General features: G+C 42.7%; 1 protein-coding gene across 1 annotated transcript in view; it reads left to right on the forward strand.

The window, feature by feature from the left end:
• CD79B (CD79b molecule) overlaps positions 1-23,372 on the forward strand; it is a 334,641-nt gene that overhangs the window by 191,308 nt on the left and 119,961 nt on the right. The window lies entirely within an intron of this gene.

The raw sequence follows: 23,372 nt of genomic DNA on the forward strand, positions 1-23,372 counted from the left end.
AGTTTAAGCCAAGCAACAGATTAGAAGCACATACAATTCCTGACAGAAACCATTATTCTTAAAGTGGAATACTATGAATAGCTGTTTTTATATATGTATGTATACATACACACACACATATATATATAAATATATATATATATATATATATATATGTATATATATATACATAAATATATTAAGGTAGATCAAAGAAAATACCACAAATATCCAATAATGTTCAATAAAAATATTTATGAGAGGAAAGGATCCCAATAAGGGGTCTTATCTGATAGGCAAGAAGCTTTTCACTGACTGCTGTTCCTGTGGAGCCAGAGAGATGTTTCTCCTTAAGCCGGCAGCAAAATACTGAAGATTTTCCTCACTCTGGTTGCTGATATACTTCCCTTCAAAAAATGTGCAGCCTTTCATCAGCCACAGTTTGTAAGAGGGAGGGGATTTAGAGCTTTGGCAAGTTGGCCAGATGCTGTGCCCATGTCCGAACACTACCTATAGGCAACTGCAGCAGTGAGAATGAAGAACGCCATTCTTTACCTTTAACATCTAAAAAGCTTGACTTTTTATTAACAGAGATAATTAAGATTTTTCCATAAGCAAGTGAAGTATTAACACTACGTAAGCAGACCAAAATGAGGAGGGTATTAAGAAACAATAAGACACTGTGCAATTGTCTTTCAAATGCCACTGTACTGCTATAGCAATGTGCTGTAACAATACACTGGTCTTGTTGGATAATGCCCCATGCAAATGTGAAAGTCAATGGAAACAGCTAATGTAAATTAATCATATCCTCTGCACTTGAGCTATGCACCGGTATTGAAATAGCATAGTAAAGTGAGTCAGACAAGTCCTATCACACTATTACAAAGCACAACTTTAAGGACTGAATGTGGTAGTTTTACAAGAACACCCATTGTAGCCTATGGCAGTTGGAAGTCATTACTGCTGCAGCAGGTAAGTACAGCAAGCCTGTGTGCATATGTATGTCAGTATGCATTTGTGTGTATGCATGTGCATGAGTGTGTGTTTCCATGTGTGTGTTTGTGTGTTTCAGTGCATGTGCCTGTTTGTTTATGGGCATGATTGTCACTCTCGGTGTGTGGGAGTGTGTATGTCTACAAGCATGGTTATGACTGTTTCAGGGTGTGTGTGTGTGTGTGTGTGTGTGTGTGTGTGTGTGTGTGTGTGTGTGTGTGTGTGTGTGTGTGTGTGTATTTACTCCTCTCTCCTTCTCTCTGAAGATTCAATGAAAATTGACTCACTTTAGAAACTAATGTATATGTTCTACATTACTCTCTGCTTGATTGTACATTGCATTGTGCTTGTTTACTAGAATGTATATACACATTTTTTTGCTATGTAATTCGTTTGAACTACTCTGTTATTGCTGACATTTCTGCATTTTTGTTTGTAAAAAGTTTTGTATTTCACCCAGGCTGAGCCTAAAATTAGTCAGTATTGATCAGTACACTACCCTTGTAAACAAATACAAATAAATAAATAAATGTACTTGTACTTGTGTCTGAGACTGTCCGTGTGTCTGTGTGACTGCATATGTGTCTCAGAATGTGTGTGTGTGTGTGTGTGTGTGTGTGTGTGTGTGTGTGTGTGTGTGTGTGTGTGTGTGTGTGTGTGTGTATATTCATAGATGCCTGTGTGACAGTGTGCATGGGATAGTGGAAGAACACTAAACACAGCTGTACTAACTGCACTGTGTTTGTTTCAGAGACATGCAAATAACCCGCTAATGAACCTTTGCTCAATGCAACTAATGCATGTCTCTGAACCGCTAGCTAATTGCATAGTGCCACTGGACCACACCAGATTAATGCTACTAACACTATACAGCTAACCTTTTTGAATACTCCCCCAACACGGGTCATTTAAGTATCACTTTTGAATACTATTCAGTTATTTACAACTTGTTGTACTACAGATCCAAGTTCTACCTTGTAATACTGAAACTAAAATGACTGGCAATCAAAGAGTAAGTACATAGAAAAACAAAAATATTTTTATTACCAAATTTCTAGAGCACCTTAATATTAAAAAGCATTACTAGACCACTGCCCAGCTCGCACATTCATACCTGCCCACCCACTGAGGCAAATGACGAATTTTCTGACCCACAGTAAGGCCTTTACATAATTTGGCTCGCGGGTGTATTTCACCTGAAACAGAGAATGCCATAAAGACCACTGCCCAACTTCCACATTCATACTTGCCAACACACTGAGGCCAGCCACAAGTTGTCTGACCCACAGCAAGACCATTACTTAACCTGGCTTGCGGGCATATTGCACTTGAAACAGTGAATGCCATAAAGACCACTGCTCATCTTGCACATTCATACTTGCCCACCACTGATGCCAGAGACAAGCTGTTTGATCTACAGCAAGATGTTAACATAACTTGGCTCGTGGGCATAAGTGAATGTATGTGTCACATTGTTTATAGCAGCTGAACTAATTTTATATGTAATTGTACTAGTGGAACATCTCAGTACCCTGCTCACTGTACCAATTGATATAGTGTAGGCAAAGCATGAACTTTAGCTGCTTTCTGTTAAGAACGGCATAGCGTGTTCCTTAGACGTTTGCTCTCTCCTATTTCCTCTCATTGTCTCTGTTCTATCTCAACCTTCTTGACCTTAAAAGCAAACACTACTCAGCTGTTGTACCTCAGCTTATCGTGGTTTCCTCTTTGCTCTCTTATATTTCCTGTAACAGATATTTCTGGTCCTGTGTAGGATATATAATCCCTTATGTTTTAAATACTTATAGCACTGCTGAAACAGTTCTACATAATATCAGCTCTTTTTCCTACAATCTGCTTTGAAACTGTTGATTGAGTACTTCATTTCTCACAGACCTCTGCATCCTGGCATCCACCATCTCAGACTTTCATATCTCCAAACAAATATTTTGTGAAAATGTAGCTTACTGATAGTTTTCTTTGGCTCAAACTCTCACAGACCAGGTCCAGCCTGTTCCATTCACCCTCACTTCTCTCCGGCTCACTCCACAACCCTACCCTACCCTACCCCCAATTTCCACCTACCCCCACTACTCCAAAACTTATAACACCTAACCCTTCCTACTCTGCCTAAACCAGACAATCCCTATCACATCATTCCCTCTTAGCCCTACCTCACCTACTCAGTGCTCTCTATTGGTCTACTACCCTATCTCTTTTCCTTCCCATCACTATTACTCTCTTACCATATCCTACACTCTACTACAAAGAAATTTTCACTACCTGTAATCTGTAACCTAATAACCCTTACTATTGCCTCACCTGTGTTTAAAATCTAGCTATCCCAGTTTCTTCCATCATAACTTTCATCCTCCTACCACCCTTTTCTACTACTTCTTGCATCTTATTCTACACCAATTCTAGAATTCATCCACATTCCCTTTATTCCTATACTTTACACCCTCCATCACCTCTTTTACACCACTCTACTACTCTCTAACACCAGTCCCCTTCTATTGTCTGCCAATCCTTTAACTACAGCCCCATTCAGCCTACACCTCTAACTGCTCTCTTGAATATTAATATATTGTTTCTCTAGCATTTATCCCTATTTGTCTTCCTTCTCTTAAATCATACATCTTCCAAATCCATTTCATCTCTCCCCAAACCTACACCTGCCACATCCCTCAAAATAACGCCATCCGAAAGCTTCCCTGATATATCTCTTAATTTATTTCCAATAAATCAGCTACTTATTATAAAACTGAAAGTTCTTCCTCTGCAGAACACTACCCTATACCATCACAAGCTATTAACCTCACTGAAAACAAGCTACCTCTGCATTACTCACCCATATTTACAATTTTACTCTCATGCGGGATATTCATACTAATCCAGGACCCACTTCCTCCCCATCCAACCCATCTAATTATTACAAATTGTTAAACATTGTCACTAAATTGCCAAAGTGTTCACCATAAAATAACTTATTTTCATGCCTGGTATCCCATAGTAAACCACATATTATGGCCACTACCAAGACCTGGCTCAAACCTACTATAAAAGACACTGAAATTCCCCACCCCCTCCCAGGGTTTAGTGCCATAAGGTTAGACAGACTTTACAAAAAAGGAGGTGGGCATAGTACTCCTATTTCCTAATACCTATAACATAACCTCATACTCCAACACTATTCCACAGTTCTCCAATGCAGAAACTCTCATTTTCTTTTTAATACTAAAAAACTCCAAAATAATATATATATCTTTTGTTCAGATCATATTATTATATATACCCCCACAATGATGTAATTATCCCAGAAGATATCCTTGCCTGGATTTCTAATACAATCCAAAATGAGACTATCATTTTGGGAGACATCAACATTAATTGGCTAAATGTCTGCTCTAATTTCCCTACCTCAAGCATCAACCTATTTTGATTCGCTCATCGCAACTCTAACACGGTACAAGAAAAGTAATAGTGAAGGCTCCATTCTAGACTGGATATTGGTCACATACCCAAGTAAACTCTTCACAGCAGGTACTTTGCCAAATGCACTCATTGACCATCTTCCTGCCTTTATTCACAGAACTGTTCCCATCATACAAAAGGAACATCATAACAAACAAATATGGAAGCTGGCCAACTTCAAACTACAGTCATTTCACTGCCACCAATAAATATGTGAAGCCCAACCTCTGGGCCAGTAATCAAGGAGCCTCAATCCTCACCATTGGCACCAGTTGGGGATGTTCACTGGGAGGATAACAGGTATACACACAGTATTTCCAGATGCAGCTCTCTGCATCAACCACAATCAAACACAATTTCCCTTAAGAGCACAAGGGGAACACAGTCAGTAAGGAGTTGGTTTCTCCCTCTTTCGCCAGATCCCCAGTAAGACTCCCCACTGGCACAGCTATAGACTTGAGATCTCAGCTGAGTGTCCAAGCCAAGACCTCCAGCACCCTCTCTGTCCAACGAGTAATGCATGTCCCTGCCCAAATAGCTGACACACACACTCTTTGAGGTTTGATTTACACACACACACACACACACACACACACACACACACACACACACACACACACACACATGGAAAAGGCTGGTACAGGTTTACTAGCTATGCTCAGACTATAAGGTAGTTATGACTGCCACCAGACAGTCCTGCCAGATAACCTAAGGCTCTTCCAAGGGTACCCAATATGCTGAGTGAAATTAATATTAACACAAATGGTAGTCTGACAAAGAGCAAGGCTATTGGGAGTAGTCCACACAATGTCACCAAATAAATATGCAAATACTCTAAAAACTTAAATATCTTTACAAAGATCAGGCACAATGAAAGTTTTAAATATATTTAACAATAAATAGCAAAAGAACAATAAAATACTAAGTATATTCACAGTGTCATCAGAGTTGGAGATGATTGCACACTGTGGAAGTGACACCCTGACCCCTTGTGCAAAAATGGGAAAAGGGGTTGAGGATGGATGGATGGATCAGAGTTTAAAATCACAAGAAATATTTAAAATAATATTAAAGGACAGGCTCATAAAAATAAAGAGAAACAATATCTAAACTAAGCTTCACTATATTCTTGACTGAAGGCAAGATAATTATACTATTCCCTAATAACTTACTTGGGCAAGGCAAGATGAAATACGTGAGCAGTCTCTCTAGTCAGGCCCCAAACAGAATATTCTGTCTCACTGAGAGCCTTCTCAAAATAATATTTTAACTATTACTTCTGCCACAGCTTGCAGAATGACATCACTTCTGGTCGTCTGACTTCTAGTTTTTGTGTAAAGCCCCATTGCTGAAAGCTGGCAGGATTTAGCACCTACCTGTAAAAAGGCACACACACAAGGGCTTTTGTTCAGATCTGTGGCAGGTGCAGGAAGTCATCAGTTTCATACCTCCATGCTTCCAGAGTAATAATAAGTTCACCCCAAAGAAAATACAGAAAGCTTCCTAGTACAGACTTTGTGTCTCTGGCTGCATTGAAACCTGTGAGGTACCATCTTTATGTCCTAGCCCATAAAGTGATTTAATTTCAGATATATTTTAAAGTTTGCTGGACTGAGGTTAACCTTTCAGTTTTCTCTGTTAAAACATATACATTTAAACAGTTACAATAGTGCATGTACATTTCTGTTCTCTCCAGTAGAGTACACTGTGGATACATTTCAAACACAAGCACTTTACAAATACCCTTTCATCACAAACAACTGTAGAAATCAGTTTGATATACACATGACATGCAGTTCTAATACATTTGTAACACAAGCATCTTGTATAAATCAGTTTGATATTCACAAATGACATATAATTATTTACAAAATTTCAGCTAGCTGTGCTGGCACTAACTCCATTTGTAACGGGATCCATGTTCAGCTGCTGAAAAGACATAGTCACAAAAGGCTAAATATCGAACGTAAAACATCTAAATGTAACATTATTGAACACATATAACTTCAAAAAATCATTCAATGGATGGCCATAGTTGGTCAACAACCATGAAGTAACGTGGTGTATAAGGCAATTGAAGGAAACCTTTTAAATGTGTCCTTTTCCCCACTGTAGTGCAATTTCAGAGTTGGTATATATAGTTAGGGAGTGGTGTGAGGGGTGAGGACCCTCACATTGTGGGTTGTGGGGGCAAACCCTCCCACCTTGGTTGGTTGTGTTTGTGATGATGGCTAACTATGGACATTCAATGAATGATTTTTTTTAAGTTATACGCATTAAGTAATATTACAATTAGATGTTTTACATTCAATATTTAGCCATTCGTGGATTTGTCTTTTAGATAGCTGAACATAGACCCAAACATAGGTTCATAGGTAGGTACTAGGCTATCGGCCCAAGGACCTACGTAGGCCTAGCCAACAAGGTTCCCTAGCTTACACCACCCAAAAAAGTTATTTTCCTGTGCCACTGTCGAGCAGAGACACAGAAGTGATTCCCGGGGTGTATTTCCTACTTCCCATCCACTCATCAAGATTTTTCTTGAAAAGTGCTGATGAAGAACTTTGCTTGACATAGATGGGTAGCCTGTTCCAGAGTATGGGAAGTCTCTGGGACAGGAATGTATCCCTCCAGCATGTCCTGTTTATTGTGGTGACAAGGCTTAGGTCTCTAGAGCGTGTAGCTCAGAGGGATTGGGATTTCTTTAGGTGTAGCATATCCAACAGCTCTGGGTTTGACATAGCTTTATAAGTTAGGCAGAGATCACCTCGGAGTAGGCGATATGCTACGGAGTAAAGCTGGAGTTTTTTGAGGCGGTCAGTGTAGGGCATTTGTTTGAGGCCAATAATCCTCTTTGTGAGGTACTTTTGTGGCCATTCCAGCTGCTGCAGATGTCTTGTGAGGTACATTCCAAAAGGGGCATTGTACTCTATAATGAGTCTAATGAGTGTCAATTATAGGGGAACAATGACCTATTTTTTCCTGGATGAGAACCCTTTTATGATGAGGTGTGCCATGTAGAAGGACTTCCTGACTACTGTGGCGATGTGACTATCAAAGGAGAGACTACTGTCCACCTGTGTTCCAAGGTCTCTTATCACACATTCCATGTTAAGTAGATTGCTGCCTATGTGGTAGTTCATGGGAACAGAGTTTTTACCAAAGGGGATAACACTGCACTTTTTGGCATTGAGCTTGAGGCCATGGCTCTGACACCAGGCATCTGTCTCAGCGAGACCCTTCTGTAGGATGTCCACATAATTTGGGGACTTGACTATGGCTCCTAGTTTGCAGTCATCTGTGAACTTCATTAGCCAGAAGCCTTCTGTGTTAGCCTGTACTTCAGAGAAGTAGATACCAAACAAGAGAGGTCCCAGGACAGAACCCTGTGGTACTCCACTTGTCACTGCTTTGAGGTCTGATTTGGAGTCTGCAACTTTTACAGTGTGGGTTTTGTCAGTAAGCCAGTTGGCAACACATCTTGTGATGTATGGATTTATACCTAGATTAGTGAGTTTAGCTATAATTCCAGAATGGAGGATGGTGTTGAAAGTCTTGGCGAGGTCATGATAGGCTGTGTGAACCACCTTACCCTCATCTACAGCTTTGATGACTGTCTCAAAGAAGTTGATCAGGTTCAGGAGGCATGATCTGCCTTTCACAAACCCGATCTGGGTGGGATCCAGAGTTTGGAGGTTACCAATGTCTTTGTTTATGAGTTCCATGATGATATGTTCCATGGCCTTGCAGACCAGGCTCATCAGGCTAATAGGTCGATAATTCCTGGGATCTGTGGTGGCTCCTCCTTTGTGGGGTGGGATAACTGTTGCTGTGCACCATTCAGTGGGCACAAAGCCTGATGCAAGGCTATTATTGAACATTGTGCTTAAGTGGGGAGCAAGTTCGTTCTGAAGTTCGTGTAAAACGCAGCCTGAGATGTTGTCCAGTTCCATGGATGCTGTGTTTTTGGATTTAGAGAGTGCAGCTTTTACCTGCGTAGTTGTCATTACAGGGACTCTGCATTCTTCCTGTATAGATATGGGCCCTTTAGGGGATGGGGGGGGGGGGTAAAGTTAGCACTGAACCTATCTGCCAGGATGTTGGCAATATCAGTTGGTTCTGTAATTTTCGTGCCTTTGTGCTGTAACTCAGAGCAGATTTGGGTGTTGCCATCGAGATTCTTGACACAGCTATAGAATGTTTTGTGGTTGTCCTTGGAATTAGTGGTGATTTTGTTTTCATAGCTAGCTTTGGAGGATCTGATAAGGGATCTCAGCTTCTTACTGAGGCTGACCAGGGAGCTCCTCCACTCATGGGATTTTACTCTTTTGCAACAGTTTCTTCCTTCTGTTGTACAGTTTGTTTATGGCAGGGAACCACCAGATTGGCTTCCTTTTTTTGGAGGATAGCATCTTGGTTCTGTTTGGGATAGCACGATCCATGCACTTGTGTAAGTGTTTATAGAGTGCATTTGTGTAGGATTCAACAGTTGTAACTGTATTGTCCATCTGCATGGGTGTCATGAAGTTCACCACTTATGTCTTAAGAAGCATGAAGTTGGCTTTGGAGAAATTTTTTACTGTGGTTTCCTTAAATGGGGGTGGGGGTGGGATGTGGATATCAAGGGTGATTAGCTTATGGTCAGATCAGACCAACAAGGAGTTGACTTCAGGTGTAGAACACCGGTCAGTCACTCATGTTGGTAATGACTAGGTCTAGGATATTGTTGCCCCTGGTGGGGGTGTGGATAAGTTGATCCAGGCTATTGGAGTTTACGAATTTATGAAGTTTATGAAAGCATTGAGCAAAGGAGTTGGTACATGAGTAGTTTTCCCAGTTAATGGTGGGGTAGTTGAAGTCACCCATTATTAGGGTGTTTGGTTGAACTCTAATATTTTCGAGTACCTCAAGAAAAGAGGAGTGGGAATCCTGGGGCATGGTGGGAGATCTGTAGCAAGCTACAATTTGGATTGCAGTTTTGCCCAGAGTTAGTTGCACTTGGATAACCTCGGATGCATTATGCTGAGCAACTAGCCTGGAGGTGTGGATATCCTTAATGAATATGGACACACCTATGCCTTTGGCGTTTTGGTCCAGGTTACATGGACGAAAGGTGTGGTATGAGTTATAGTCTGGTAGTGTAGGGGTGCTCTGTGGAGCCTTGAACTAGGTCTCAGTCACTGCACAGATATCGATGTTCTCCATTTTAAGTAGTGCCTCGAGTGAGTGCATTTTGAGATTTAGACTTCTAGCATTGAGTAGCATTACCCTCAGTTTTTGCTTGCCTGTTCCTGTTACGGTGGTGAATTTGTTATTTGAACCTTGCCTAAAAAAGGCACTATAGGGGCAGCAAGAGCCTTAGCCAGTATCTGGAATCCCAGGGGCGACAGGTGCAGGCCATCTGTGGCAAAGCATCATGGTCTGCTGACCATGTCATCCCAAGCAGACAGATACTGGATCCCCTTAGAATGACACTAGAAGCTCAGCCAATTGTTGAAGTAAATCATTTTGTCCTTGTACTGCGGTATCATTCGGGGCGATGGCAGAATGCTACTCAGGGCTAGGGTCATACCTGCCTGGGCTACAAGATCGAAGAGCTCTTCCATGTCTCTTTTCATGTAGTCCAGGGAGGTACATCCTAGGTCATTCACATCAACATGGACAATGACAGAGTCATATTTGTACTTGTTGTGGAGTGACCTGAGTGCATGGGTTATGTGGTGGATCCTGGCACCTGACAGGCAGCTGACAGTAACCTTCTCCTTGCTTAGCCTGGTGAGTGGGACATCAGTGTGCCTGACTATAGAGTCACCTCTGACTAGTGTGCTGGGTATGTTGTTTTGCCTTATTGGCTGTGGTTGAGTGGCACACTGAGTCTGTGGACTATGTGTCATTTGGGTTGTGTTGGGGGATGGAGGTTGCTTGCGTTTCTGTTTTGGAGGTCTCTGTTGCTTGGACAGATTATTACTGAGAGCCTCCGCGAATGTTTTTTTGTTACTATGTGGGGATTTTGGTGGTGTAGATTTAGTGAGACTAGGTGATGAGTGTGGTATGGTGCAAATGTTTACCTTCTCCTCATGACAGTCAAGTTCCATCTTGGTTGGAGAGAGCTTTACCTACTGTTTGGCTAGATAAGTGCATCTCTCACAGGTCGTAGTGTTGGGTGGTAGGAGGAGAGGGTTGTCTGTGATTACCACTAGAACAGGCAGTGAATTATTTTAATACAACATTCCTACAAACTCTAAACAGTCTTATACCCGTTCAGGTAAAAAGAATTAAAACCAACCATGCTCTATGTTTAACCATACTAACTAAGGAACTAATGCTAGCTAGAGATAAAATATGGAAACATTGGCTAAAAAATAAAAACCCTCCAGATTTGATAAATTTCAAACAACTCCATAACCAGGTTAAAAAACAAGTAACCAAAGACAAAATAAATACTAAACTCCAAGCAAATCTCAATCAAAACCCCCAGAAAATTCTGGACATCATTTAACTCACTCCTAAACCCTGGCACTAAAAACAATCCAAGTCTACACCTGCTGGAAAGCTCCAGGAAGCCTTAAACCGATACAAGCACTCAACTCTCCTTGTTAATAAGGAGAAATTAATCGTAGGCATTAAAGAGACTTTAATTGCAAAGTACCTTGCTAAGGTAAGGGAAAACAGCTCTTGTACTTTACAAAAAAAAGCACCCTACCAGGCATGTCCAAGGGTCAGCCGATTCCGGTGAGTTCTCCTGTCCACCTTGGTGAATCTGGACATACTGGAGTAATGCAGCAATTGCCTCATGTACACAGATAACCTTTTCCTCCTACCACCCAACACTACAACCTGCAAGAGATGCACTTACATAGCCAAACTGGAAGCAAAGCTCTCTCCACCCAAGATTGCGCTAGACAGTCAAGAGGAGAAGGTTAACACCCGCACTACACCTCAAGCAACACATAGCCCTTCTAAACCCACACCACCAACACCCTCACATAGCAACACTAAACCCCCATATGCAGAGGCCCTTAACAATAACCTGATCAAGCAACAAGGACCTCCAAAGCTAAAATGCAAACAAACACCAATCACAACCAAAGTCGCACACAGCTCACAACACCAGTGTGCCACCCAACAGCCCCTAAGGCAAGACAACGTACCCAACACTTTAGTCATAGGTGACTCTATAGTTATGCATGCTGATGTCCCACTCACCAGGCTGAACAAGGAGAAAATTACAGTCAGCTACCTGTCGGGTGTCAGGATCCACCACATATCACATGCACTCAAGTCACTCCACAACAAGTACAAATATGACTCTGTCATTGTCCATGTTGCAGTGAATGACTTGAGACGTACCTCCCTGGGCTACACAAAAAGAGACATGGAAGAGCTCTTGGATCATGTGGCCCAGACAGGTATGACCCTAGCCCTGAGTAGCATCCTGACTTCACCCAGAATAATACCACAATATAAGGACAAAATGATTGACTTCAACAATTGGCTAAGCTTCTGGTGTCATTCAAAGGGGATCCAGTATCTGTCTGCCTGGGATGACATGATCGACAGACCACAATGCTTTGCCAGAGATTGTCTGCACCTGTCCCCTCTGGGATTCAGGTTACTGGCTAAGGCTCTTGCCACTCCATAGTGTCTTTTTTAGGCAAAGTTCAAAGGACAAAACCACCACCATAACAGGTACAAGCATGCAAAATCTAAAGGTAATGCTACTCAATGCTAGAAGTCTAAACCTCAAAATCCACTCTCTCGAGGCACTCCTAAAAATGAAGAACATCGATATCTGCGCAGTAACTGAGACCTGGTTCAAGGCTCCAGAGAGCACCCCTGCAATACCAGGCTACAACTCTTACCACACTTTTCGGCCACCAAACCAGGACCGAAACACTAAAGGTGGAGGAGTGTCCATATTCACCAAAGATATTCACACCACCAGGCTAGTTGCCCAACACAATGCATCTGAAATTCTCCAGGTGCAACTAACATTAGGTAAGACTGCAATCCAAATTGTAGCTTGCTACAGATACCCCACCATGCCTCAATATTCTCATTATACCTTTCTAAACATACTGGAAAATATTAAGATACAACCAAACACCCTAATACTGGGTGAGTTCAACTAACCTGCCATTAACTGGGAAAACTACTCGTGTACCAACACCTTTGCCCAATGGTTCATGGAATTCATAAATTCCAGTGCCCTGGATCAACTAATCCATCGTCCCAACAGGGGCTCCAATATCCTAGACCTGGTAATTACCAACATGGTAAATTGATGCTCCATACCTATGGTCACCCCCTCATTTGTCAGGTCTGACTATAAGCTAATCACCCTTGACATCCACATCCCTCCCCCACCCCCCAGTAAGGAAACCTCCATTAAAAACTTCCCCAAAGTCAACTTCATGCTACTCAAGTTAGAAGTGACAAATTTTATGACACCCATGCAGACAGGAAATGAAAGTTCAACTGCAGAATCCTACACTAAGGCACTGTACGAGCACATCCACTCGTGCATGGATCGTGTCATCCCAAATAGAACCAAGATGCTCTCCTCCAAAAAAAGGAAGCCAATCTGGTGGTCCCCTGCCATAAACAAACTTTACAACAAAAGGAAGAAACTGTTGCAGAAAAGAGAAAAATCCCAGGATGCAAAAAAACTCCCTTACCAGCCTCAGTAAGAAGTTGAGATCCCTCATAAAATCCTCCAAAGTTACTTATGAAAATAAAATTACCAAAGATTCCAAAGATAACCACAAGGCATTCTATAGCTATGTCAAGAATCTAAATGGCAATGCTCAGAACTGCTCTGAGCTAAAACAGAATGGCATTAAATATACTGATTCCCAAGGATATTGCCAATATCCTGGCAGATCAATTCAGTGCCAACTTCACCCCGCTCTCACCCCCTAAACGGTCCATCTCAATACTGAAAGATTGCCAAATTCTGGTAATAATGGCCACACAGGTAAAAACCGCACTCTCCAAAACTAAGAATACAGCATCCATGGGGACCAGATGACATCCCGGGCTGTGTACTACATGAACTACAAAATGAACTGGCACCTCAGCTAAGTGTCATGTTTAATAATAGCCTCACCTCAGGCTTCATGCCCACTGAGTGGCGCATAGCTAGAGTTATTCCACTCCACAAGGGGGGATCCACCTTGGATCCTGGGAACTACCGCCCTATCAGTCTGACGAGCCTGATCTGCAAGCCATGGAATGTATTAGCATGGAACCTATAAACAAACTGTTTGGGTTCGTGAAGGACCAATCTTCTCTCCTTAACCTGATTGACTTCTTCAAATCAGTCTCCAGAGCTGTGCACGAGGGCAAGGGCAAGGTGGTCCACACAGCCTATATGGACCTCGCCAAGGCCTTTGACACCATCTCCCACTCAGGAATCATAGATAAACTTACTAAGCTGGGCATTAATCCCTACATCACTCTATGGGTTGCCAACTGGCTACTAACAGAACACACACTGTAAAAGTAGCCGACTCCAAATCCAGCTCCAGAAAAGTGACAAGTGGAGTACCTCAGGGTTCAGTCCTGGGACCGCTCTTGTTTGGCATCTACTTCTCTGAAGTACAGGCCAACACTAAGGGACTCTTGCTAACAAAGTTCGCAGATGACTGCAAACTGGGACCCATTATTGAATCCCCAAATGATGTGGATATTCTACAAAAGGGCCTTACAGAAACAGATGCTTGGTGCCAGAGCCATGGGCTCAAGCTCAATGCCAAGAAATGTATAATTATTCCCTTTGGGAAAAAACATGTACCCATGAATTACCACATAGGTGGCAGTATGCTAAACACCGAATGTGTGATAAGAGACATAGGGACACAGGTGGCAGTGGTCTCACCTTCGATAACCACATCGCCACAACAGTCAGGAAATCCTTCTATGTGGCACACCTCATCACTAAGGGCTTTTCATCCAGAAAAAAGGAGGTCATTGTCCCACTGTACTCATCCCTCATTAGACCCATTATAGAATACAACAACCCGTTTGGTATGTACCTCTCAAGACATCTGCAACAACTGGAAAGGCCACAGAAATACCTCACTAAAAGAATCACAGGCCTAAAGCAGATGCCCTATGCTGACCATCTAAAAAAACTCCAGCTATACTCTGTCACATATCATCTACTCAGAGGCGATCTCTGCTTAACATACAAGGCCATGTCAAACGCAGAGCTGTTGGACATGCTACACTTAAAGAAATCCCAATCCCTCAGAGCCACATGCTCCAGGGATCTAAACCTTGTCATCACAATGAACAAAACATGCTGGAGGGATAGGTTCCTGACCCAGAGACTCCCCAGAATCTGGAAGAGACTGCCCACACATGTCAAGCAGAGCACTTCCTTAGCCCTCTTCAAAAGGAACCTTGACGATTGGATGGGAGATAGGAAATTCAGCCCGGGGACCATGTCAGTCACCCTGCTAGACAGGGGTCCAGGGAAGTAAATATTGTGGGAAGAAATAGCCCGGGAATTTTTATGGATAGGCTTGTATAGGTCTTAGGGCCAATAGCCTAGTACCAACCTATGAACCTATAAAACTCCTGCACAAATAGCTAGTCTCTTTAACTCTCACTTTAACAATAGTATATCAGCTATTACTGCTAACTTCCCCAACAGCACAACTCAACCTCAAATACTTCTAATTATATTGTATCATCAAATCAAGACTGCGTTGGTCATGCTGCGGTAGCGTTGTCGCCTCACAGTATGATATTGTCCTGTTCAATTCTCAGCTAAAGCGTCTTCTGTGTGGAGACATGCGTGAATGGGCGTACCTTCATTGAAGGTTGTGCGTCAGAGCTGGCAACTTGGTACATAAAAATCTACTGCCAATCATTAGCGGACCAGAGTTCCGCTGTGGCGACCCCTAACTGGGAAAAGCCGAAAGATACAACAACATCAAATCAATGCTCTCCCACTCACACACATTCCACTGCAGCTTCCCACTATTCCTGCAAAACAACTACCCTACCGACACCCTCTTTCACCTTTAAACCAGTGCCAACTAATACCATAAAACAATCACTACTCAGACTCATACCTACCTCCATCGCAGCCAACAACCTATCCACTGAATATTTAAAATTAGCAGCTGATGCAATCACCTATCTCATTAACATACTCATTAACAAATCCATCTTAGAATCCTATGGTCCAATACTCTGGAAAAAAGCATACATTTTACCTCTTCATGAACATGGCAGCTCTACTGATATCTCCAACTTTCATCCCATAGCCATTCTATCCCCTATCTCTAAGTTCCTTGAAAGGTTTATTCACATACAACTTCTAAACTTTCTTCTTAAAAAACAAATTATGTCTCCTACACAGTACAGTTTCAGACCAAGTCACAGCACTATGACTGCCTAGATATCTTTCTTGGATCCTGTAAACAAAGCTCAAGACTCAGGCAAACTCTTCTCCTCTTTATTCCTAGACCAATCTAAAGCTTATGATACAGACTCACATCCATTATCTCTACAACAACTCTCTAACATTGGTGTATCCTCCTCCACTATTAACTGGTTCTCAAGCTACCTATCAGATAGACAACAGCTCTGTTCCTTCCCTCAAAAAAAAAAAAAAAAAAAATATATATATATATATATATATATATATATATATATATATATATATATATATATATATATATTATTCATCTGCTCTTACTGTAACTGTCTTAGTTGCTCTTCTGCATGCTGTTATCTGTTCAGTCACTCTTACTCTGCACTTATTACTGCTTGTTAGTAGCCTTCTAATTTACTGCCTTCTGCAGTTTTTTTTTTTAGTAATTTGTTAATTTAATTGCATTTATTTGAACTGTATTTGCCGTAGTGTTGCTACACGGTCGGGTGTGCTGGCCTGCACTACAATTTGAATTGTATTTACTGCTGTTTTAGCTGCTTTTCTGTAACAAAAAAAATTCTAAGCTTGTTTCCTGCCTTTCCTGTAACTAGTCAACACTTGTTGTATCCAGGACTGTTGGTAAGTGTCTGAACCCCCAAGCCTTTCTGTTTTGGAGGGAAGCCTTCTAGCTTATCAGTGGGTGTAGTAAGCACTAGGTAGCCTATCTGCCATGGGAAGAGTGGGTTTTGGCCCTGAAATTGTAGTTCATTGGCCATTTGGGCAGTTTTTCCATCTCTTTCTACTTTCTGGTTAAAAGCCCATTTTGCGTTTGGTCCCTACCTTTCCTATAACTAGTGTAATCCAGGTACAGATTTGCTGTATCCAGGACTGCTGGTAAGCTTCTGAGCCTTCCAAACCCTTCTGTGTTGGAGAGAAGCCTTCTAGCTTATCAGTGGGAGTGGTAAGCACTAGGTAACCTATCTACCACAGGAGGAGTGGTTTCTGGCCCTGAAAGTATAGTTTATTGGCCGTTTGGGAAGCTTTTCCATCTCTTTCAACCTTCTGATTTAAAAGCTTGTGTTTGCGCTTGTTTCCTGCCTTTCCTGTTACTAGTCTAGTCCAGGTACAGATTTGCTGTATCCAGGACTCTTTGTAAGCTTCTGAGCCCCCCAAGCCTTTCCATGTTGGAGGGAAGCCTTCTAGCTTATCAGTGGGAGTGGTAAGCATCAGGTAGCCTATCTACCACAAGAGGAGTGGTCCCTGGCCCAGAAATTGTAGCTATTGGCTGTTTGAGCAGGTTTTTTTCCATCTCTTTCAACTTTCTGGTTTGAAAGCCGCACTTGTGCCTGTTTCCCACCTTTCCTATAACTAGCCTAGTCCGGTTACAGAGTTGTCGTATGCAGGATTGTTAGTAAGCTTCTGAGCCCCCAAGCCTTTCTGTGTTAGAGGAAAGCCTTCTAGCTTATCAGTGGGAGTGGTAAGCACTAGGTAGCCTATCCTCCATGGGAAGAGTGAGTTTTGGCCCAGAAATTATAGTTTATTTGGCCGTTTGGGCAGTTTTCCATCTCTTTCAACTTGCTGGCTTAAAAGCCTACGTTTGTACTTGTCCCCTGCCTTTCCAGTAACTAGTCTAGTCCAGGTACATATTTGCTGTATTCCAGGACTCTTTGTAAGCTTCTGAGCCCCCCAAGCCTTTCTGTGTTGGAGGGAAACCTTCTAGCTTATCAGTGGGAGTGGTAAGCATTAGGTAGCCTATCTACCACAAGAGGAGTGGTTCCTGGCCCAGAAATTGTAGCTATTGGCCGTTTGGACAGGTTTTTTTTTCATCTCTTTCAATGTTCTGGTTTAAAAGCCGCACTTGCGCTTGTTTCCCACTTTTTCTGTAACTAGCCTAGTCCAGATACAGAGTTGCTGTATCCAGGACTGTTGGTAAGCTTCTGAGCCCCACAAGCCTTTCTGTGTTGGAGGAAAGCCTTCTAGCTTATCAGTGGGAGTGGTAAGCACTAGGTAGCCTGTCTACCACGAGAGGAGAGGTTCTTGATCCAGAAATTGTAAATTATTGACCATTTGGACAGTTTGTCCATCTCTTTCAACTTTCTGGTTTAAAAGACCACATCTGCGCTTGTTTCCCATCTTTCCTGTAACTAACCTACTGGGTAGCACTAGAAAGCCTTAAACTGATACAAGCCTTCTAGCTTAGGAGAGAGACTTTGGAGTGATTAAGTATCAGTTTTCTGTACTTTCTTGATGTACTTAACTGTTTTCCGCCTAAACGCAGATTTTCCAGTGTTTATTGTGACTTAAAAACTTGTTTTTTTTCACATATTGTACTTATTTGACTGCCTGCACTTTTAAAAAGTTGTTTTTTGTTTGAATAATTTAACTGTTGTAGGCTACACACTAAAGTGCGATAGCCTTTTCTGATCGTTTGTAGTCGTTTAAAGCTGTTTTAAGTGTATTTTTTGCTGTTTTTGCCTTATCTTTTCAAAAAAAAAAAAAAAAAAAAAATCCTTGTTTCCCACCTTTCTAAGCTAGTATGGTCCAGTTTTCAGGCTAGTGCTGAATTCAGGGCTGTGATACTAGTTCCTGAGTTGCCCATACCTTACTTGGATAGAAGGAAGTTTCTCTGTTCACCTGTGAGAGAGGGGAGCTTTGAGCAACCTATCTGTCCCTGGTTCCAGCTCAGAAGTTAGTAGTTTATTGGCCATTTTGGGCTGATTTCTATCTCTTTCATTTCCCTACTATAAAAACCGTGTTTGCACGGTTTTGCGCACTGGACAGTGCCGGTTAGCCACGGTTAAATTATTCCCGGCTCCACTAAGTCTACTCTTCAGTTTTTCCCTTGAAACTAGTCTAACTCTCAACCTAAGCACTCAAAAAGCATCTTACAGCCCAGCACTTGCTCACACCTAATAGCAAGCACTAATGTACCCTGACACTGATTGCCCAGTAGGGCAAGGCTCTTTATTCACCCCTCACCAATCAAGCGACTAAGCAGCTCATCCTACTATTCAGGCATGACCAAAGGGCAATTTCAGGTGCACTCTCCAGTCCAGCTGGTGAATCTGGGTATCCTGAGGCAATGTTACAACTGCCTCATGTACACAGACAACCCTCTCCTCCTACCACAAAACACTAACATATGCGAGAGATGCAATTATACAGCCAAACTGGAAGCTAAGCTGTCTCCACCCAAGACTGGAACAGACAGTCAATAGGAGAAGGTTAACACTTGCACCACAACTCCAGCTGCACACAGACCTACTAAAACAGCACTGGAAAACAATACACATACATACACAAAATCATACTCAGAGGCTCTAAATAAAAACCTGAAAAAGCATCAGAGACCTCCAAAGCAGACACCCAAACAACCTGCACTTCCAGTCACAAACCAGACAACACATAAAAGACAAAATCAGTGTGCCACACAATCGCAGAACTTAAGGTGAAATAACATACCTAACACACTACTAATAGGTGATTCAATAGTCAGGCACACTGACGTCCCACTCACTAGGCTGGACAAGCAGAAGGTTACTGTTAGCTGCATGTCGGGAGCCAGAATCCACCACATAACACAAGCACTCATGTCACTCCAGAACAAGTACAAATATGACTCTGTCATTGTTCATGTTGGTGTGAATGACCTGAGACGTATCTCCCTGGACTACATAAAAAGAGACATGGAAGAGCTCACTGATTATGTAGCCCAGGCTGGTATGACCCTGACCCTAAGTAGCATCCTGCCCTCACCAAGAATGATACCTCAGTATAAAGAAAAAATGATCAATTTCAATAATTGGCTAAGCTTCTGGTGTCACTCAAAGGGGATCCAGTGTCTATCAGCCTGGGATGACATGTTCGACAAGCCGCGTTGCTTCGCAAGAGACAGCTTGCACCTGTCACCCCTTGGCTTTCGAATACTAGCCAAGGCTCTTGCTGCCCCCATAGCGCCTTTTTTAGGCAAGGCTCAAAAGTCAAACCCACCTCCGTAAACAGCACAATTAACAAAAAACTGAGGGTTATGCTACTCAATGCCAGGAGTTTAAATCTGAAACTGCATGCGCTCAAAGCACTCCTCAGTATGGAGAACGTTGACATCTGTGCAGTAATTGAAACCTGGTTCAAGGCTCCAGAGAGCACCCCAGCACTACTGGGCTACAACTCATACCACACTTTTCGGCCACAGAACACAGACCGAAACACAAAAGGAGGGGGTCTATCCATATTAATCAAGGATACCTACACCTCCAGGTTAGTGGCACAGTATGATACCTCTGAGATCATCCATGTGCAACTAACATCGGGCAAATCTGCAATGCAAATTGTGGCCTGCTACAGATCAGCCTCCATGACCCAGGACCACCACTCCACCTTTCTGGAGACACTGGAAAACATGAAGGTCCTACCAAACACCCTGATATTGGGTGATTTCAATTACCCTACCATTCACTGAGAAAGCTACTCGAGTACAAATTCCCAGACCCAGCACTTCCTGGAATTCATCAACTCAAACACCCTGGATCAGCTGGTAAACTCTCCTACCAGAGGTGAAAACATATTGGACCTGGTCATCACCAACATGGGCGACAGGTGTTCCACGCCGGAGGTCAACCCATCACTGGTTAGATCAGACCATAAACTAATCACTCTGTATGTCCACATCCCACTACCACCCCCAACTAAGAAAACCACAGTAAAAAACTTTTCTAAAGCAAACTTCACCTTACTTAAGGCAGAGGTGGTAAGTTTCACAGCCCCCACGCTAAAGGATAACACTGCCTAAGATGCAGAAACATTTACAAATGCACTCTATGAGCACCTACAAGGATGCATGGATCATGCCATCCCTAGCAAAACCAAGACTCACTGCTCTAAGAGAAGGAAGCCAGTTTTGCTGCAAGAAACAGGCTATACAATAGAAGGAGGAAACTAGTTCAGAAAAAAGCAAATCCCAAGAAGGAAAGACATCCCTGATCATTATCAGTAAGAAACTGAGGTCCCTCATGAAATCATCCAAAGCTAACTTCAAAAGGAAAATAGCCAAGGATTCAAAAGATAACCACAAAGCCTTCTTTAGCTATGTTAAGAATCTAAGTGGCAACTCGCAGATATGCACAACTAGTGCAAAATAGCACAAAATATACTGAACCTACTGATATTGCCAACATCCTTGCCGATAGATTCAGTGAAAACTTACCCCCCTCTCACCTCCAAAAGGGCCCACAACAATACCGGAAAAGTATAGTGTCCCAAAAATCACAGATGCACAGGTGAAAACAGCCCTTTCAAAAGCCAAAAACACAGAGTCAATGGGATCAGATGGTGTCCCAGGCTGAGTCTTATAGGAACTACAGAAGGAACTAACCCCCCACCTAAATACGCTGTTCAACCTCAGCCTCTCCACAGGCTATGTGCCCATAGAATGGCATACAGCAATGGTTATTCCTCTCCACAAAGGAGGGGCCACAACTGAACCGGGTAACTATCGCCCCATAATCCTGACTAGCCTGGTCTGCAAGGCTATGGAGCGCATCATCATGGAACTCATTAGCAAAGACATTGGGAACTTCCAAACACTTGACCTGACCCAGTTCGGCTTTGTTAAGGGCAGATCATGCCTACTAAACCTGATTGACTTCTTCGAGAGAAAGTCACCAAGGCCATAGATGAGGGAAAGGTGGGTCACAAAGAATACCTTGACCTCGCCGAGGCTTTCGACACCATTCCCCACTCGGGTATTACAGAAAAACTCACCAGCCTGAACAGAAACCCCTACGTCATGAGATGAGTTGCCAACTGGCTTACAGACAGAATTCACACGGTAAGAATAGTGGGCTCCAGGTCCAACTCTAAACCAGTCACAAGTGGTGTCCCACAAGGCTCGGTCCTGGGACTCCTACTGTTCAGCATATACTTCTCAGAAGTACAGGCAAACACAGGAGGACTATGGCTAACCAAGTTCGCTGATGACTGCAAACTGGGAGCCATAATTGACTCTCCGGCTGACACGGACTTCCTCCAAAAGGGCCTTACTGAGACGGACACCTGGTGTCAAAGTCATGGCCTCAAGCTAAATGCCAAAAAATGCATAGTCATCCCGGGGAAAAACAAAACACCCACAAATTACCACATAGGTGGCAGCCCCCTTAATACAGAAGAGGTAATACGAGATCTGGGGACCCAGGTAGATAGTAATCTCTCCTTTGACAATCATATTGCCAAAGTAGTTAGGAAATCCTTCTATGTGGCCCATCTAATTACTAAAGGGTTCACATCTAGAAATAAAGAGGTTATAGTGCCCCTCTACTCGTCACTCATTAGACCCATCATAGAGTACAATGGCCCATTTGGGATGTACCTCACAAGACATTTCCAACAGCTGGAAATACCACAAATGTACCTCACCAAGAGGATTACTGGTCTCAAACATATGTCCTATGCAGCCCGACTGAAAAAACTTCGGCTGTACTCAGTGGCATATCGCTTACTCAGAGGTGATCTCTGCCTGACTTACAAAGCCATGTCCAACTCAGAATTGATGGACATGCTCCATCTAAAGAAATCCAAGTCACTGCGAGCCACGCGCTCTAGTGAGCTAAACCTCGCCACAACAATAAATAGAACATGCTGGAGGGATAGATTCCTGTCACAGAGACTCCCCATGCTTTGAAACAAAATTCCAAATTACATCAGGCAGAGCCCCTCACTAACACTCTTCAAGAGAAACCTTGACGAGTGGATGGGTAACAGAAAATACACCCCTGGGATCACTTCATTGGCTCTGCTTGACAGAGGATCAGTTAATTAATCAATGGGGTAGCGAAAGAAGACACACTCTGGCTAGGCTTATAAATGCCCTTGGGCAGATAGCCTAGTACCTACCTATGAACCTATAAACAGGCAGTTAAATGGTAAACTCCCTCCCTCCATATCTTCACAACCCACAGGTGTCCACAAGGCTCCATAGAAGTCTCCCCCCTATTTAACATCTCTATTAACAACCTCCACTCTTCATCCAGTCAGGCCTCTCTCATTCAATATGCAGATGATTCTACTGTTATCGGTTCCACTGATTCTATATCTGTTTTACAACAAATCTCTAAGCAGGCCCTGCTTCTATTGAAACCTAGTTCTGCAGCAACTGATTGGCATGTAATTCAAATAAAACCAAGCTATGCCTCTTTACCTCAAAGAAGAAAGCCCCCTTAAACAAAACACAATTCACTATCCACTCCCAAAACAAAACAACACTCAAAGTCATTACTCACACCAAATTACTTGGAGTAATAGTTGATGTTTGTTTGTTGTTTGTCTTTTCGGCTTTTAGGGGTTGCCACAGCAGAACTCCGGTCCGCTAATGATTGGCAGTCGATTTTTATGGTGCAAGCTGCCAGCCTGACACCCAACCTTCAGCGAAGGCACGCCCATTCACGCATGTCTTTCGGAGGCCACTCAACTGCGGGAAGGACATGCAGACTCCACACAGTAGGCACTCCAGACAAGAATCGAACAGGAGAACCTCTTGCTG

This window comes from Protopterus annectens, chromosome 13.part0 (assembly GCF_019279795.1).
Source record: "Protopterus annectens isolate FY-2018-M chromosome 13.part0, PAN1.0, whole genome shotgun sequence".
Taxonomy (NCBI): Eukaryota; Metazoa; Chordata; order Ceratodontiformes; family Protopteridae; genus Protopterus; species Protopterus annectens.